Source organism: Phoca vitulina, unplaced genomic scaffold (assembly GCF_004348235.1).
Source record: "Phoca vitulina isolate PV1807 unplaced genomic scaffold, GSC_HSeal_1.0 scaffold6, whole genome shotgun sequence".
In the NCBI taxonomy this organism is placed as follows: domain Eukaryota; kingdom Metazoa; phylum Chordata; class Mammalia; order Carnivora; family Phocidae; genus Phoca; species Phoca vitulina.
The window spans coordinates 72831064-72848937 of record NW_022589709.1 but is presented as its reverse complement, the minus strand read 5'-3'; the positions used below and the strand labels follow the sequence as shown (position 1 = coordinate 72848937).

At 48.9% G+C, this 17874-nt stretch overlaps 1 long non-coding RNA gene across 1 annotated transcript in view; it reads left to right on the top strand.

Annotated features, from left to right (window-relative positions):
- Positions 1-59: 59 nt before the first annotated feature.
- Positions 60-17874, top strand: part of LOC116632456 — a 31433-nt gene continuing 13618 nt past the window's right edge. Inside the window, exon 1 of the long non-coding RNA XR_004299414.1 lies at positions 60-453. This is a non-coding gene — a long non-coding RNA (uncharacterized LOC116632456). The remainder of the gene's footprint in view (positions 454-17874) is intronic.

Below are 17874 nucleotides of genomic sequence, written 5' to 3'. Positions count from 1 at the left end.
ACACATTGCAAAACTCTCCCCGCCCGCCCCCCCCATCCTTCCTTGCTTTTTCTATTCTCTCACACCCAGCTGCTGCTACAGCCCCCTCCTTTTCCTTCCAGCTCACTGCCCACCCTGGGTTTGCTCCAGTTTTCTCTCTTATTGCCCCTAACACCACCCCCCCATCTCTTGTCCTCTTCCCCTCCACCCTATTCTGGTTTTGTTTTAGATCGCAGAAGTCCCGAGGATAGATTCAGCAAGGACAGAGACCCCAGAAGGCAGGGGGAAAGGAGAGAACAGAGCGGACAAGGACAGATTTCGGTTCAGGATAAAGACCGAGAACACCCGAGTGCACTTGACCATCAGTGCTCCTGTCCCTGAGCACTGCAAGCCTGGGGCATGGAGACTGAGCTGCGGGCTGCAGGTGTGGCAGAAGCTCCTGAGGGCCACTGCACGTGAGCTAAGCCGTGGCAGGTGAGGGGGCTCCGGGTGAGCGGAGGGGAGGGAGGGGCCTGAGCGTGAGGGTCATGGTAGCCTGTGGGGGATGGAGGATATGATGCAGAGTCGTGGGAAGTGAGGCTGGATAGGTCTTCAGACGGAGGAGGTGACAGATAAAGTTGGAGTTGGTTCCTGAGCGGAGGAGAAGTGTGTGTAATAATGAATTCTATCAGTACTGAGAAGGCACCATGTCCTGCCGGAGTCACGATTGAAATGCGGTGGTGTGAAGCAGGTCAGGTACGAAGCAGTCGGGCCGGGAGGGGCTGTGGTGAGCTAGAGCCCGTGCCCACTCTAACGTGGGGGATTACTGGGGAATCAGTCTCTTAATGTGAAGTTTCTTCATTTTTTAAAAGAGACGAGGTTTTTTTTAATTGAGGTATAATTGACACACTGTTACGTTAGTTTCAGGCGTACAACATGGTGATTGCAGGAGTCTATACATGATGCTGTGCTCCCCACGAGTGTAGCTCCCAACTGTCCCACACAGTGCTGTTACCCTTCCACTGATTGTATTCCCTGTGCTGTATCTTCCATCCCCGTGGCTTATTTATTCCATAACTGAAAGCCTGTACCTCCCACTCCCCATCACCCATCTTCCTCACCACCCCCAGCCTCTTAACCTCTGGCAACCATCAGTTTTTTCTCTGTATTATGGGTCTGTTTCTGCTTGTTTTCATCATTGTTGTTCATTTGTTTTGTTTTTTAGATTCCACACATATGAAATCACATGGTATTTGTTTTTCTCTATCTGACTTATTTCACTTAGGATAATTCCTCTAGGTCCATCCATGTTGTTGCAAATGTCAAGATCTCATTTTTTTATGGCTGAGTAATATTCCAGTGTTTATACATCGTATCTTCTTTATCCATTGCATCCATTGATGAACACTTAGTTTGCTTCCATATGTTGACTATTTTGAATAATGCTGCAGTAAAAAAGGATGCACATATCTTTTTTTTTTTTAAGATTTTGTTTATTTATTTGACAGAGAGAGAGGGAACACAAGCAGGGGGAATGGGAGAGGTAGAAGCAGACTTCCCTCTGAGCAGGGAGCCTGATGCGGGGCTCAATCCCAGGACCCTGGGATCATGACCTGAGCCGAAGGCAGATGCTTAATGATTGAGCCACCCAGGTGCCCCACATATATCTTTTCAAACTAGTGTTTTCATTTTCTTTGGGTGAATACCCAGTAGTGGAATTACTGGATTATATAGTATTTCTATTTTTAACTTGTGAAGGACTTCGACACTGTTTTCCAGAGTGGCTACACCAGTTTATGTTACCACCAAGGGTGCACAAGTTTCATTTTTCTCCACATCCTCACTGATACGTACTTCTTGTCTTTTTGATGCTAGCCGTTCTGACTGGTAGGAGGTGATAACTCACTGTGGCTCTGATTTGCATTTTTCTGATGATGAGTGATGAGCACCTTTTCATGGATGTGTTGGCCATCTGGAGGTCTTCTTAGGGAAAATTTGTATTCATGTCCTCTGCCCTCCCCCCTTTTTTTTTTAAATTTCACCTACCCACTTGACAGAGAGAGAGAGAGCGAGAGCGAGATAGAGCAAGCACACAAGCAGGGAGAGTGGCAGAGGGAGAGGGAGAAGCAGGCTCCCCGCTGAGCAAGGAGCCCGATGTGGGCAGATCCCAGGACCCCAGGATCATGACCCTAGCCGAAGGCAGACACACAACCGACCAAGGTACCCAGGCGCCCCCGTGCCCATTTTTAATCAGCCTATTTGTTTCTTCATTTTAAAATATGGTAGCTAATTAAAAATTTTAAAGTCTGGGCCTCTGGTTGGTCAGTTCTGACTTGGATTTTTTTTAATTTTTAATTTAAAGGGTTTTTTAAAAAAGTTTTTATATATTTATTCATGTAATCTCTGTACCCAATGTGGGGATCAAACTCATGACCCCCAGATCAAGAGTCGCATGCTCTTCCAACCGAGCCAACCAGGTACCCCTCTGACTTGGATTTTTTTTTTTTTTTTCCTGGCCTGGGGCTTTGTACCATACTCTGAAAATACTAAAGCTAGTATATCTTCTTAGTTTCCTCCCTCACTCTTTTCTATTAAACCCATTTATGATGAAAATCAAAAAAATAAGTATTCACTGAACATCAACAGTGTACTTTTAAATGCTTCACTTGGATTATCCATTTAATCCTCTCACAGTCCTGTAAGACTAGCTACTCCTATCTTAGAGATGAGAGAACTAAGGCTCAGAGAGGTAAAATCCCTCGCCCCAGATCGTACAGCAAGTAGGGAAGCCAGGACTCCAGCCCAGGTGGTCACATTCTTGACTCATGCCTTTAGCCTGTGTGTCATATCCTTTCCTGTGTAGTTCAGTTACCATATTTCAGTCATGGTTTTCCACCTTCCAAGCATGAGCGATAATCGTGACGTTGTGTTTTACCTTCTTGTGTTAAAATATCGGTGTGCATTTTCCTTGCCCATGCCCTGGTGTGGAATGTGGGTCTGTTCTGGTCGGTTTGACAACTATTTACTGGGTACTCATGATGTGCCATGCAGCGTGCTGGGCACCAGTCACTGACCATCATGAAACCGTTTTATTTTTTATTTTACTTATTTTTTAAGTAAACTCTACCTCCACTGTGGGGCTGGAACTCACGACCCACCCCGAGATCCAGGGTCACATGCTCTACTGCCTGAGCCAGCCAGGCGCCCCCATGAAACTGTTTTGTTAGGAAATGCTGACGGAAGCACAAAATCTCAACATAATGTGGGATGTCATGTTGGAATACAGGCATCCCCGGGATGTGGTGAGATCACACACTGGAGTCCTGCATGTGGGGGAAGGGGTAAGTCAGGGATGACTTCCTGTGAGAAATGTCATGGGGGCTGAGTGTCAGAGAACTCTGAGGAACAGCGAGGTTCAACGGGCCAGCACTGGAAGAGGCAGAGGGTATAGGCAAGATCGGGAGGGTGGTGACCAGGCATCAGGAGGAGTTGGGGACCTCAGGGTTAGATGTTCCCGAAAAAGCTGACAAACAGAAGGGCGGGTGCTAAAGGAGGCAGGGTTGGTAGGCTAAGGGGCAGACCCCACAGAGAGAATAAAGACCGATTTGTGAGTGAATGGAGGAGATAAATCGACCAAAAAGCCGGAGGAGGGCATCGCATTAGCTCAGCCTGGCACATGGAAGGACTGACCACCTCTTACTAGTATGAGAGCGTAAGCAGGCTCCTTCGCCTCTGTGATCCTCAGTTTCCTCATGCAAAGTAGAGTCTGTCACTGATAGTTTGGTGGGTATTGCATCAGATGCCCCTGCCAGGTCTAGGCCAGTGCTTGGCCAGGGCAATTGCTTAGACAATGTGAGTTATCATTATTGAGGCACTTACTAAATGTTTGTTGAATGAATGAAAGACGGCAATGGCTTAAGCCAACTCAGTGATACCAACAGGAGTTGGGAGATCAGTGCAGGAGCTTAAACTTGAGACTCGCGCGTGGTTCTGCGTGTCTTTTGAGGACTGGGAAATAAGGGCTACATTCATTTGCAACGGAGATACGTTTCAGTGCTGTCATAAAGTCCCAGTGAAGCTATCTGGTCCCCCTGACCAGCAGCCTGCCTCCACACGCCAGTCTGACCCCAGATGCTGCAGCTGAATCAGCCATCACTGGGTGCTGAGGCTGCTGATTTTCCCCAGGGGGCTCATCTGCACTCCTGTGACTCTAGCATTCCTGCAGGTTTCATCATTCCCTCCAGGTGCTCACAGCCCGGCCAACAGCACGCTCCCTACCAGGCAGCTGCAGCCGTCTGGCGCCTGGCGCCAAGGAGCCCATCGCTGGTAATCCGCATCCGTTCAGGACCCATGACAACCTTGTTGGCTCCTGCGTGATGGATGGATACAGTTGCTGCCCCTGTGTCCCTTGCTCCCAAAGAACACAGAGGGGGACAGTCTCCAGCCAGCTGGGTAAGCTCCAGGTGGCCACGTTCACCTTGGGGATTCCCAGGAAAAGAGAGAAAAACTCGAAAATGATTACAGTCGTGCTTTCCCTATCTGTAGTCATTTTTGCTTCAGGATCTCAGTGGCTGGAGCCCATGGGAGTTTTTCTCCAGGTTGTTGTGCTGGCAGCTGCGTACCCCGATTTTCAGGTGGTGATGAGGGGCCCAGGAGGGAGGGACCTGAAAAGTGGAAGTCTGGCTTATTGTTTCTGAATTGCAAGAATTTCTGTGACAGTGGGTCCCACACTTACCCGTGTGCCAGATTCCTCTCTAGAGTAGGAGACACACAGGGCTGTGAGTTCTGGAAGGGTAGGTATGTGCCCAGGCCCAGACACCTGTATCTTAATTCAGCTCCTTAGGACTTCTCACAGTGCGGTCCGCAGATCGCCTGAATCCAATCACCCGGAGTGCTTGTTTTAAAAATGCAGGTTCTGGGGCGCCTGGGTGGCACAGTCTGTTGAGTGTCCGACTCTTGGTTTTGGCTTGGGTTGTGATCTCAGGGTCATGAGAGTGAGCCCCGTGACCCGCTGTGTGCTCAGCGGGGAGTCTGCTTGAGATTCTCTCTCTTCCTCTGCCTCTTCCCCCCTCCCCCATGCTTGAGCTCGCTCACTCTCTCTGAAATAAATAAATCTTAAAAAAATAAAATAAAAATGCAGGTTCCTTGGCCTGACCTCAGACTCATGGAATAGACAGCTTAGGATTTTGAGGCTTTAAGTTATTTAAATTGAAATGTAATTGACATTCAACATTGTGTTCGTTTCATGATTCCATGTTTGTGTACATTGGGAAATGATCACCACAGCAACCCTAGGTAATATCCATCTCCATACATAGTTACAAAAAACTTTTTTTTCTTGTGATGGGAACTTTTAAGATTTACTTTCTTAGCATCTTTCAAATTTACAATACAATATTACTGGCTGTAGTCACCATGAGGTACTTATTTTATAACTGGAAGTCTCTGCCTCTTGCCTCGGCTCACCCATTTCACCCACCCCTCTGGCAACCACCAGTCTGTTCTCTGTATCTATGAGTTTTGTTTTTTGTTTGTTCATTCGTTTTGTTTTGTTTAGATTCCACATATAAGTGAGATCGTACTGCATTTGTCTTTCTGTCTGATTTATTTCACCCATCGATAGCTTCATTTTTTTAAAAATTTTTTTGTTATGTTAATCCCCATATATTACATCATTAGTTTTAGATGTAGTGTTCCATGATTCATTGTTTGTGCATAACACCCAGTGCTCCATGCAGAATGTGCCCTCCTCAATACCCATCCCCAGGCTAACCCATCCTCCCACCCCCCTCCCCTCTAGAACCCTCAGTTTGTTTTTCAGAGTCCATCGTCTCTCATGGTTCTTCTCCCCCTACGATTTACCCCCCTTCATTCTTCCCCTCCTGCTACTTTCTTCTTCTTCTTTTTTTCTTTCTTAACATATATTGCATTATTTGTTTCAGAGGTACAGATCTGAGATTCAACAGTGATAGCTTCATTTTTAACAAGTGACCTAAACCTTTGAGAACCACTGCATCAGTGATTCTGACACATCATGACACGGGCAAAGCCACCGCTCTACAACAGTTAAGCTCACATTTCCATCTTGCAGACCCTAGATGTTTTTTTTCCCTGACTCAACTAGACTTCCCTCAGCAACGAAGAGCAGGGTTGGCCAACAGAATACAAAGAAGCAAAGAAAGTAGAAAAGTGATGTAATCTGAAGCCACGTTGTGTCTGAGGCCAAGAAATTGTGATGGAAAAACACTAGGGCTCCTCACCTTGACTGTGACAAAGCTTTGGAGGGTGAAACGTAACGTGAACCTTCTGAAAACTGTCGACACTACACAGTGCTTTGGCAAATGGGTCAGTTGTAGTTCACAGCTTCCTCCTGGAGAACAAGAAGCTGCTTCTAGACTTAGGTGGCTTTTGACTCTTCATGGCAGTCTTGGGGCAGGATGGTGTGAGCAGAGAGATTGGGAGCTTGGATCCCAAAGGGCAGAGGCCTCAGCCTGGGCCTGAGCCTGCAATGTCTGACCTCGAGGCAGCAGAGGGGTGCGGGCCATGTGTCTGTGCAGTGTTTCAGGGCAGGCTGTGCTGCCAGCCCCATGGAGCCCTCACCCTCGTGTCCCCTCTCCTGGCGGTCCGTGAGAGCAGTGTGAGTCCCCGAAGAGCCAGCGCAGAGCCATTCTCTTGGAACCTAGCCAGCCAGACAATGGGCACTCTGTTCCTGTGTTCGCTAGTACCCAGGCAGTTAACCCAGAAACTGCCCTTGTGCCCTTTGGGGCAGGCAAATTTAAAAGCTCTCCTTTTAACTTTGGCCCCACATCTCAGAGGCTGAGAAGATGCACTTTCCTCCCCCAAAGCCCAGTTTTTCCATACTCTTTGACCATGAGTTCTTCAAGAGGGTCTCTTTTCTTCCTGCCCAATTTATAGATCTTGAGAAGAATTCCCCCAGGAGCTCTGGGGACAAGAGCCACCTATGTCCACCCAGGAGTATGGACTGGGAACACTCACAATGTCTCTCTCCCACCCCTATAAGAGCCAGAGATCAAACAGCCATCCCAGAAGGCCAGAAACTGGAGGCATTCTTAAAATTTGTTTTTAATTTCATTTTATTAAACTTGGTGTCATTTCAAAAATTGAGACAGCTTACCAAATTGTATATAGTATATCTCAGCAAGAAGAATAAAATCAAAGCAAAAGCAAAGGAAGGGAAACAGACAAAACCAGGTAGAAGTTTTTGCATGAATTCCCTGGTATACTTATTAAAGACAGCACACAGATTTGGTTCTGAGCTTTTTAGCAAGCAAAGAAGCGATCAGTCCTAAATGTAACTCAAATAGGCTCCATTCCACTTTCTGCTTTATTTAAAAAAAAAAAAAATATGGCGCTTCTATATGCCAGGGACTGTCCTAGGCCCTGAGTATAGAGCCATATGAACAAAATTAAGTCCCTGTCTTCAAGGAGCTTAAGCTTAAGTTCCACTTAAGGGAAATAAATAATATACTAGTAAACACTGAAATGTGACAGAATATCAGGCGATAATAAATGCTAAAAGAAAAGTGAAACTGTGTGCAGGGATGTACAGAGCCCAGGAGAGGGTACAGCCATTTCAGACCAAACGGTGGGGGACGTCCTCTAGGGAGTGACACGAGCAACTGAAGGGTGAAGAAGTGAGCTGCATGGATGAGGGGAAGTGTGTTTGGGGCACAGAGGGCAGCATGTGCAAAGACCACAAAGCAGGAGGGCAGTTAATGTGTCTGAGAAACTTCCAGGACATCAGTGGAGCTCGAGCACAGGGAGGGGCAAAGGGGGAAGCGTTAGGTGGTATAACATGCCCTTGGGAATCGTGCGACATCGCAGCCCCTGGGGAGAGGTGAGGTCAGCGGGAGAAGGGCATCTTCCAGGCCACATGAGGACTTTGACTCTTGCCTGGAGTGAAATGAGCAGCATAGGGGAGTGTTGAGCAGAGAGCTGGTATGCTTTCAAAAGATCACTCTGGCTGTTGTGTCAAAAATGGGCTGTAGAGGGTGTTGGCTAGTCTACTAGGGCAGGCCATAACAAAATACCACAGACCGGGTGGCTGAAACGACAGAAGTGGATTTTCTCACCGTTCTGGAAGTCTGAGATCAAGATGTCGGTAGGTGTGGGTTTTTTCTGAGTCCCTCTGCACGTGTCCTCGCATGGGCTTTGTGCACACACATCTCCTGTGTCTCTCTCTGTGTCCAAATGTTCTCCTCTTGTTGAGGATATCAGTTAGATTGGATCAGGGTCCACCCTAAAGGCCTCATGTTAATTTAAGTGCCTCTCTCAGGGCCCTATCTCCAAATACAATCCTATTCTAAGGTCCTGGGATTAGAGCTTCAACGCATGAATTTGGGGAGAACACAATTCAGCCCATAATGGGGCAAGGGTAGAAGCAAGGGTAGAAGACCCGTTTGGAAGCAAGCCACAGCCACCAGTGGTGTGGGGCAGACTGATGGGTGTGGGAGTGTGAGAAGTGCTCCGATTCTGCAAATAGCTTCGAGGTACAAGAGGGTCCGCTGATGGATCAGATGGAGGGTGTGAAGAAAGAGAAGATTCAAGGATGGCTCCAGTTTGGGGGGGGTAGGTTGGGCAACTGGAAGCCTGGGGTTGGCATTTATTGAGATAAGGAAAGCTATGAGGAGCAAGTGCAGGGGGAGGCTGAGGTCAAGGAGTTCAGGTTGGGGCATGTTAAGTCTGAGGCATCCAACTCATCCCTTTCTAGGGTGGCAACAGAAAATTCAGAATTCTTGTTCTTTTCTCAGGCAGTGCCGTTCTGGTCTTCTGTCTCAAGTCTCTATGTCAAGACCATGCAGACTCTAGAGGCCTTGCCCCATGCTGCCGAGGAGTCCCTTTTCTTCCAGACCCCTGATCCAATGACCTGATGGCCTCTGCCCATAAATCTCTCTGTATTCTCCCCTCAGACCACTTTTCCTTTCACATAAAATGGATGATCACTTGCAGCGCCATCCACTCATAAGATTTTCCATTTCCCATCCATTCAAGACCATTCTTGAATGTGGCTGTAACACAGCCGTCATTCATTTTTCTTTTATATTGGGCAACCAGACCAACCTGTGTGTAAACCAAGCTAGGGCTTCTTCGTCCTCCTTCAGCTGCTCTTAAGGACACACAACACAGCACGGGTGCAGGCCAGCTCAGGGACATCTGTGCCACGGTGCTAGGTTACCCGGAAGTCTGGACTCTCTGTCCATGCAGTTTGATCCCAAACACACCATTTCCAACAGCAGGACTGCTGCTGATCCTACCCAACTTGATGACTTGATGGATCTGACGGAAGCAAGCTCATCAGAGGCACTTGCAGACACACGATCACTTTGTTCCCAGTGGTCAAGCGTTCTGTCTCTACCAGGGTCAGTAACACATTACATTGTTGCTGCAAAGCTGTATGCATGTCTGCTGTAGATTACATGCCCTTGCTCTAGAATCTCTGGCCTGCATCATGATTCTCCCATGGGGTCCTTCTGCAATTTGTCTTTTGCTTTAGAGGGGATATTCTGGCATGCCTCTGACCACTGGACCCCTAAAAACCTCCCAATGGTGTGGCTGGTCCCTGAACTTCAGAACATTCTTACCCCGCCCTGTGGGCTGCACTCATCTTACCGAGGCTTCCACTGTTTGGCCGCCTCTTCCTCATCCTATCTGATCAGCCTGATGGACCAATGTGATGTTCTGTGGGGTGTCCCGGGGAACCAGCTGTCTGAACTGTATGTGACAGAAGGTGAGAGAGTTAAAAGAGCATGGAAGCAGAACTATCATTGTGGTCAGTTTCATGATAATGGCAACTGTTTGTGATCCTCTTTTCTAAGGAGAATAAAACACACATTTACCACGACAGGAGCCACCCGCTGTGTACCTTGGCCTTATTGATCTTGTGGAATGCAGACGGCCCCTCCAGGGCAGCCGCTACAGCCCAGGGCTACTACTAGGGTGAGTTACAGTCATGCTCCGGGGACATCTGGTCTCCCTCTACAGGCTCTCAGAGCAAAGCACCGTGTTCTCTGTGGGCCATCACTTTCTCCAGGCCTCTGAGCACTATTGGCTTTGTTGTCAGTTGCTGTGGACAAATTTCCCAAAACCTAGTGGCTTAAAACAACAAATACACATTATGTCACACTGTCTGTGGGTCCGGTTGGAAGTGGCTTAGCTGAATGCTTCTGGCTCAGGGACTCTCATGAGGTTGCCATGAAGGTGTCAGCCAGGGGTTGTATCACCTGAAGCTTGCTGAGGGTCAGGAAGGCATGCTTCCAAGAAGGCTCACTCGCACGACTGGCACGTGGCACTGGCTGGGGTGCCTCTGTTCTCCTCCACATGGCCTCTCATCCTCCAGGACCTTTCTTCTCCATGTGGCTTCTTCTGTAAGAGTATGCACTTCTTTACATGATGGCTGGACTCTGCGTGAGAAAGACTAGCCTCAGAATGCCCAAGTCTTAAGCCAATCTACTCAGGAAAGTGACATCCCATCACTTCTGCCATGTTCTTCATCATAGAAGTGAGTCCCTGAGCCTTTACTCAGCGGGAAGGGATCATATAACATGAGTACCAGGAGGCACGGGGCCATGTTGGAGGCTGTCTGACATAGCTACCCTAATAGCAGGTTTGCCTCAACCCCTGGGCTCCTTCAGACATGAAATCCCATGTCCCAAGAAAGCACCTCCAAGTCAAAGTCTTTTGAGTCCTATATTCTTGCCTCTTGATCAAGAACCCTCAAATCTAATCCCTGAGGTCCTTCTCTAGTGGCAGGTGATACATGCTAGCTGATTCATACAGCTGTCATTGTATAGTTACTTTCCTCCCTGATCAAGCCCAGCGTGTTCTGGAGTTTCATCCTACTTATCTGAAAGTGAGGGCAGCTTCTTGAGGTCTTGCTGCAGAGAGCTCTCTGCAGCACCATCGGCACTGGGAAGTGCTAACTCTAACTAGGAAGAGGTGGGCTGCCTCTGCAGAAGCACCTCATGGGGGAGGGAGGCATCCCCCTGGATGTGAACAAGCCCAGAGCATCTATCCGGTTGTCTCCATCCCACATTTCAGGGCCAAGATTTTCCAGCAAGGGCTTTGACCTCAGCGGAATAGCCAGTCTGGACTGAGCTTGTGCACGTCTCTGCAGCTCGGAAGCTCCCAACAATCCAGTTCTGCTTGGGTTCCTCAGCTTTGTTAGCTTTTCTACTGCAGGAAATAAGGGCCTCTTTGTCAACTCCCAAATAAGCCCTCTGGCTGTCATACTTAGCCTTTAACTGTTTGTTTAACTGTTTGTTATTGATCCTCAGTTTCTCCCTCCTGGCCAAGCTTCAAGACAGTTTAGCAAGAACCAGCTAACTCTGCTGCCCTTGTAGACATCACCCAAACTGCTCCCCAGTATCATTCAAATGCCTGCTTCTTCCCCTCATCAGGCTGTGTCCTTCCACTGGGACGCTTGCCCAGGCCCCCACCAATGAAACAGCAATGTCTACTCAGGATGGCGTCCTCTTTGCCTTCCTGGGGGCGAGTGAGGCAGTCCCCCATCTTTCTGCCCCCTTTCTCCAACCATTCCTGCGTTAGTTTGGATTCTCTGAGAAGCAGATGCCAAGATGTCATGAAGTTCACAAGATTGATTTGTGGCAAGGGGTGGGAGCAGGATTGGGCCGGGCGAGCCTTCAGACTGTTCTGTCGGTCTGAGATCTGTTTAAAGAGACTGAGGGAAGGAAGATGGTCATGAAGAGTCTCTGAGCGCAGAGTGGTTCTAAGGAAGTTTCAGCTGGCCAGGGGAGAGTTCTTGAGCCAGAGTTCGAGGCGTCATGCCCAGGACGCCCCTGCGCACAGTCCTTGCTGGGAGCAGCTCTGGAAAGCACTTGCCTGGGCACAGACATTGGGGGGGCTAGGGGGCTGTCGGTCAACTACACACCGCACCCTCCCCAGCTTCTTGCAGCAGCATGAGAGTTGAGCAGCCTTCTCCTGGTCTCCCAGTCTGAGGGTGCCCTGACTACTAAGAACTCTGGTTGACTGAGCCCAGCGAGAATATGTAAATGCCCCGAACCTCCAAGTATCCGAATTGGAGGCCCCCTCCTGCCCTAGAAGCTCAGCCAGATGCCCCTCCTGGGCTGCCTATCTCCCTACCCCACCCCACCCCCACTCTTCTCACCGGCCCTGGGTGCAGGCCTGGTCTCAGGAATGCAAACCGGTAGGACACCGGATTGTGACTCGGACCGATAGGTGGTGGGATCTCAGCTGTGCTCCCTCCCTGCCTTCCGGGACTGAACTTCTAACCACGGGAGCCATTCCTCAGTCCAAAACACAGTCTTTTCCTCTCCCCCATCCCCATCCCGCCCTCGTTTTCTAAGAAAGAAATGATTGACTCTCAAGTGCTTCCATAGGAACTCATTTTCTTGGGCCTTTCCTCAATCCCAGGAAAAACCCTGGGCAGAGGAGGACTGCACTGGCTGTGCATAAGAGGGGGTGGGCACAGTGAGGAGGAGTGGTTAAGGGGGCAGATGGGAAGCCCCGATCATGAAAAAAATGATATATTGTGTAATAGACTACTGTTAGCAGTTCTTTTTTTTTTTAATGTGGTATATGGCTGTTTGACCTGTCTCCAGGTATTTGAGGAAGAGATCTTTGTGTCTTTGAGGCAAGAAAACAACCCTTAATGTCATGCTGTGGGTGGGCTAGGAAAAGGAAAAAAAATCAGGCAGCGTTTATGTCCCCTAGGGTGCCTCTAGCAGGTGTTGGGGACAGAGGAGGACATCAGAGCCAGCTCACTCTCCCTAAGCACTTTCCAGTTATTGCCTCTTCAGGGTGAAAACTATTCCAGCCCAAACCTCTGGAGGAAAGCGATACCCCCTTCCCTTGCCCTGCAGCCTCACAGGACGGAACACCTTGTTCCTCCCGGAGAGAAGGCTGCCATGACTGTTCTCTTCCACGTCAGGCTCGTGGCCCACCCTTGTTTCTAGCGGCAGGACAAAGAGCCAGAGCAGAGTGACCTAGGCTGGGGGTTGGCTTTTGAGCAGGGTTCTTCACGAACCTTGCAAGGGGGTAAGGGTAGGGATGTGGGTCTCAAGGGGACTGACCTCAAAATGGAGCCACCTCTGGGTGGTGAGGAGGATGCGAGCACCACACTCCACAACATGCCCCAGACGGACCTGGAACTGGCTGCCGAGCATCACAGGGCCTCGGCTTCTGAAATCGGTTAGTGGATAGATGATAGATAAATAGATGACAGATAGATAGATAGATAGATAGATAGCACCTCCTTCATATCCATGTTTTGAGGTTTAAGGGGAGTAAGGTATGCAGAATACCCAGGCCAGGCCTGGCACTGGAATGTCTTACTAAATGAAAGCTGCCGAAAGCGTGGATGTTTCTGTAGTAGGTATTGGAACAGCACGTGTAGTCTACTTCCAGAACTCATCTGTGTCTGAAATGTCCCGTTACTTGGTTATTTTTTTAAAAAAAATCAAAAGAAACCCAACTCTAATCCCCCATCCCATCAGGCTTTCAGGAAAGTCCCTCAGTTATTTCTCCAGTTCGTCCGTGCGCAGGTTTCACAGAGTGCCCACGCCCTGGAGATACCACTATGGAGGCTTGGGCCTGGTCTGGACTCAGGTGAGCACCTGTGACCTGCTGACCCTGCACTTCCATGCCTCCCAGGGGGCAGGAGTCCCAGGCTAGGCCTCCACACCGGGGGCCCACCTTCCTGAGCCCACCATGAAGCTCTCTCCCCTGCATCCTTCCATGCCCTGCCCGGGTCTCTGTGTGATCCCAGGGATCTGCAAGAGACTATCTCTAGGGTCCCATCACTCACCAATCTGCCCATCTCCCTCTGCTGAAGAAAATCCTGCTTATTTCCCCAAAGTCAGACCCCTTACTCAGTAGGCCTGCTAAGCACCCCCTCCATCTGGTCTTCAATTTGCTAAGATCTTCGTAGAAGAGAGAAGGACAGGCTGGCTTTGGATAGCTTCTGTGTTTACTTTTTTTTTTTTTTTTTTTACAGATATTTACTTATTTATTTATTTATTTTAGAGGGAGGGAGCATGAGCAGAGGGAGGGGCAGAGGGACAGGGAAAGAGAGAATCTCCAGCAGTCTCCCCACTGAGCACAGAGCCCACCGCCCAAGATCAAGACCTGAGCCGAAATCAAGAGTCAGACGCCTCACTGACTGAGGCAGCCGGGCGCCCCTGGACAGCTTTTAGCTCAGTGTCACAAACTCCCCTACAGCTGAGAGATGGAGAAGGGGGAGGGTTGTAAGAGAGTGGAATTTATATTCATATTTATTTACTTACTTATTCAAGAAATCTCTTCTCCGTGTCGATGCCTCTCTAGTCCCTGAGATTCACGGGTGAACAAGTTCCCTCCCTCCCGAGGCTCCCATCCGCGTGTGTGTGGGGAGGGGGGATTCAGATCATAAGTGCATAAACACACGTAGAAGGTGATTTTGCCTAGTGTTAAAATGCTGGAAAGAGAATAAAAGAAAATAATAGGACAGAGAATAGGGCAGGAGAGTTAACATTTGGTTCGGTGGTTGAGGAAGGCTTCTTCCGGGAGGTGATGGCTGAACTGAGCGTCACACGCTAGGAAGCCAGCCAGCTGAAGATGTGGGCGCGAGTGGTCCAGGGGCAGGGAACACCTTGCAGTCGGAAGGAGCTTGGCATGTTATAGAAATGTCAGCAAGATGGCAGTACGAGATGGGGCCAGAGAAGTATGCAAAGACCTGATCATGACCTCTCAGGACATGGCAGGGAGTATAGATAGTATTTTAAGTCCATTGGGAAGCCCTTAGGATTGGAAGCAGAGTGGTCACGTAATCTGATCATCTGATCGGTATTTTTAAAAGATAACTTTGCCGGCTGGACAGAGAAGGGTTTGTGCGGGGGCAAGAGAGGAAGCAGGAGGTCAGCGGGGGTCAGCGGAGACTGGGGCTCCCAGGCCGCAGCAGGAGAAGGTTGTCCCTCCAAGAAGACTGCCGTCACCATTGGTGTTTTGATATTGCCTGCAAAAGCAGTGGGGCTCCTTTTCCCACTTCCAGTAAATGTTTTAATTATACTCTGCCTCATTTCCCTTTTTATTTAGGAATAAACATATGCAGCTTCCCACCAAGTTATTTGTTGCGGTCAGATTAATGTGTGTTTATGAGCACAAGAGTACTGTCCTGACGTGCTCTTTCTTTTTCCCAACTTCCATTCCTGTTGGGAGCCTCACCCACTCTTCTCCCACCTCTCTCTTCTTTTTTTCTTCTTGTCAGGCTTGCCTCGGGGCAAATTCTGTCCCCATTTTTGTGTCCATTCCTCTTTGTACTGTTAAAAGGTAAACTGAGGCATATTAAAATCTTGAAGAGTTTATTTGGGCAAAAACCCACTGGAATCAGGCAGCTCCAGACCAGAAGTGGTTATGAGCGCTCCAGGGCCAGGAGCCAGGGAAAGACTTAGAGAAGCTGCGGAAGCAAAGAGGAAGGTGTTTGATGGGCTGTAGCGCGAAGCCTACATGGCGGTTTGTGATTGGTTGTCCGTCAGTTTCATAGCCTTGCTGCAGTTGCAGGCTTAGATTCTGGTTTGCTTGCTCACTTAGGCCACCGGGGTGTTAGCGCCGCCTCAGTGTAATGTCTCCTTGTTCCATTCATTTAACAGGACCCTTTCCTGTTCTGCAGCAAGGAAGAACATCAAAGTCTAAGTAAAGACGGCTACAATAAAAATCAGTCATACTTAGAAGCATGCATTTCTTTCTTTCTTTTTTTTAAAAGATTTGTTTATTTGAGAGAGAGAGAGAGAGAGAAGCTCGAGCAGGAGCAGGGGAGGGGCAGAGGAAGAGGGAGAGAATCTCAAGCAGACTCCCTACTGAGCACGGAGCCCGTCATAGCGGTGCTCAGTCTTACTACCCTGAGATCATACTGAGCCGACGTGACCACTTAACTGACTGAGCCACCCCGGCACCCCCATAAGCATGCATTTCTTATGCACTTACTGTATGTCAGGTACCCAGCTAAAAATTTGCCTCATTCGATTCTCATGACTATCCTATGAAGTGGGTATTTTTACTGTGCCCATTTTACAGATAAAGAAAAGCTCTGGGAAACTAAGCAGCTTTCCCCAGGTCTCATGCTGGAGTGAGAGGCAGACCCAGCATTCAGACCCAGGCCATTTGATTGGTAAACCACCTCACCCCTGCCTGCCCCATGGTTAGATGTTCTAGTCCTAGCTGACCCAGTCTGACATCAGAAGGATGTAGAACTATGGGAGCATAGACTACATCCAGTTCCTTTCTCTGTACCTAAGTGAAGCCAACAGCATGCAAATTCAAGTTCTAATGCAAATAAGCACCTATTTGTTTTCTGAGTGTAGCCATTCAGGCATTTTCTTTAGCAAGTCTATGGCTCCGAGGGTAAGGCCAGGCCTTGATTGAATGTGATGTGGCTGTCAGTCCAGATTTGTGCTTACAGATGTGTGCTGGTCCCTGGAGGCCACGTGACCCTTGGATGCAGCCCAGCATGGACTCCTGCGCCCTGCACCTCCCCTCCAAGAGCACAGAGCAGGTGCAGCTGCTAGGCCTGTCTAGCCTAATGACTGTCTTCATTTTCATGCCTGGCCATTGTGAATGACATTTGGCCATCACACACACCCTAAGTAGAATTAGGATGTACTGGAAAATGTGACTTTTGCATAGGAAGTTACAAATCCAAAACTTGCCATCTGGATCTTAGGTCGTCTTACACAATAGGACAGCCTCTCAAGACAGCGCATTTTGGGGGCAGCGTGGCAACATCATCGGCGGCTCTCTTCCTCTCCGTCCTTCCTGTCCCCAGCTGCTGAGGCCAGCTCTGTAGCTTGGGTGGAGTAGGAGATGGCTCAGTACATGAAGAAGCTATGGCTGGCCCTTCCTTGTTCTCACACTGTGAGCACTGACAGACCGGGACACTTCTCGCTGTCTTTGCTGATACTGCAGCAAAGGCTTCTTTTCCCTTCTTGGAAACCCTGATGAAACCATCTCCCAGTGTCCTCCTTGCGTCTCATTCTCTGCAAAGACAGCCCTGTAATTGTTTCGTGAATGTTGTGAAGGCTGGTACAGTTTCCCCGAGGATGGCAAGTCAGGAGGTGGTAAGCATGCACCCTCTGACTGTTACCATCACTACTACCGGTGCCGTCCCTACCGGTGCAGAAGGAAAGGGCGACTCAGGAGACAAGCTGACCAAAGTAAAGCCCTTTTGATTGTAGGCTGACCCTTAACCTGGAAGATGGCAGGTCATAAAAAGAGTCACAAGATCCGACTCAACGGGAGACCATGAGACCTCACTCCCTCTGACAGTAAAAGCCCCAAGAGTTGGACATTTGTAAAAATTGTTCCTGGTGAGGAACTCCACAACCCTAAGACAGTGGAAAAACTAACTGCTCAACATAAATGATGAGCCCCAAGTGGAAGAGTCAGCCCCTCCTTGTACGGTTCCTTGGTTTTTAAAATCCTATAAAACCCTGGGACTCCTGGGTGGATCAGTCTGTTAAGCGCCTGACTCTTGATTTTGGCTCAGGTCGTGGGATCGAGCCCCGCATCGGGCTCCCTGCTCAGCGGTGAGTCTGTTTGTCTCCCTCTCTCTGCTCACTCTCTCTGTCTGTCTCTCTCTCTCAAATAAATAAATAAATAAATAAATCCTAAAAAAAAACCTTACAAAACACTTAGAGGCAAAGTGGGTGGGGTTCTCTTCCTCATCTGGGAGGAGAGACTGCTACTTTGTGAAGTAGCTCCTTTCTTACTTCTATACCTAATAAATCTTGGTCCCCTGTCTCCAGATGGCTCGCTCTTGAATTCTGTCTTTTGCCAAGCCAAGAACCCTCCCTCTCAGGGCCTCGGCCTGGTGTTACTAACATTACTACTGTTGCTGCTGCTGCGAGTACTGCTACCACCACTACTACCACCGCTACCACCACTACT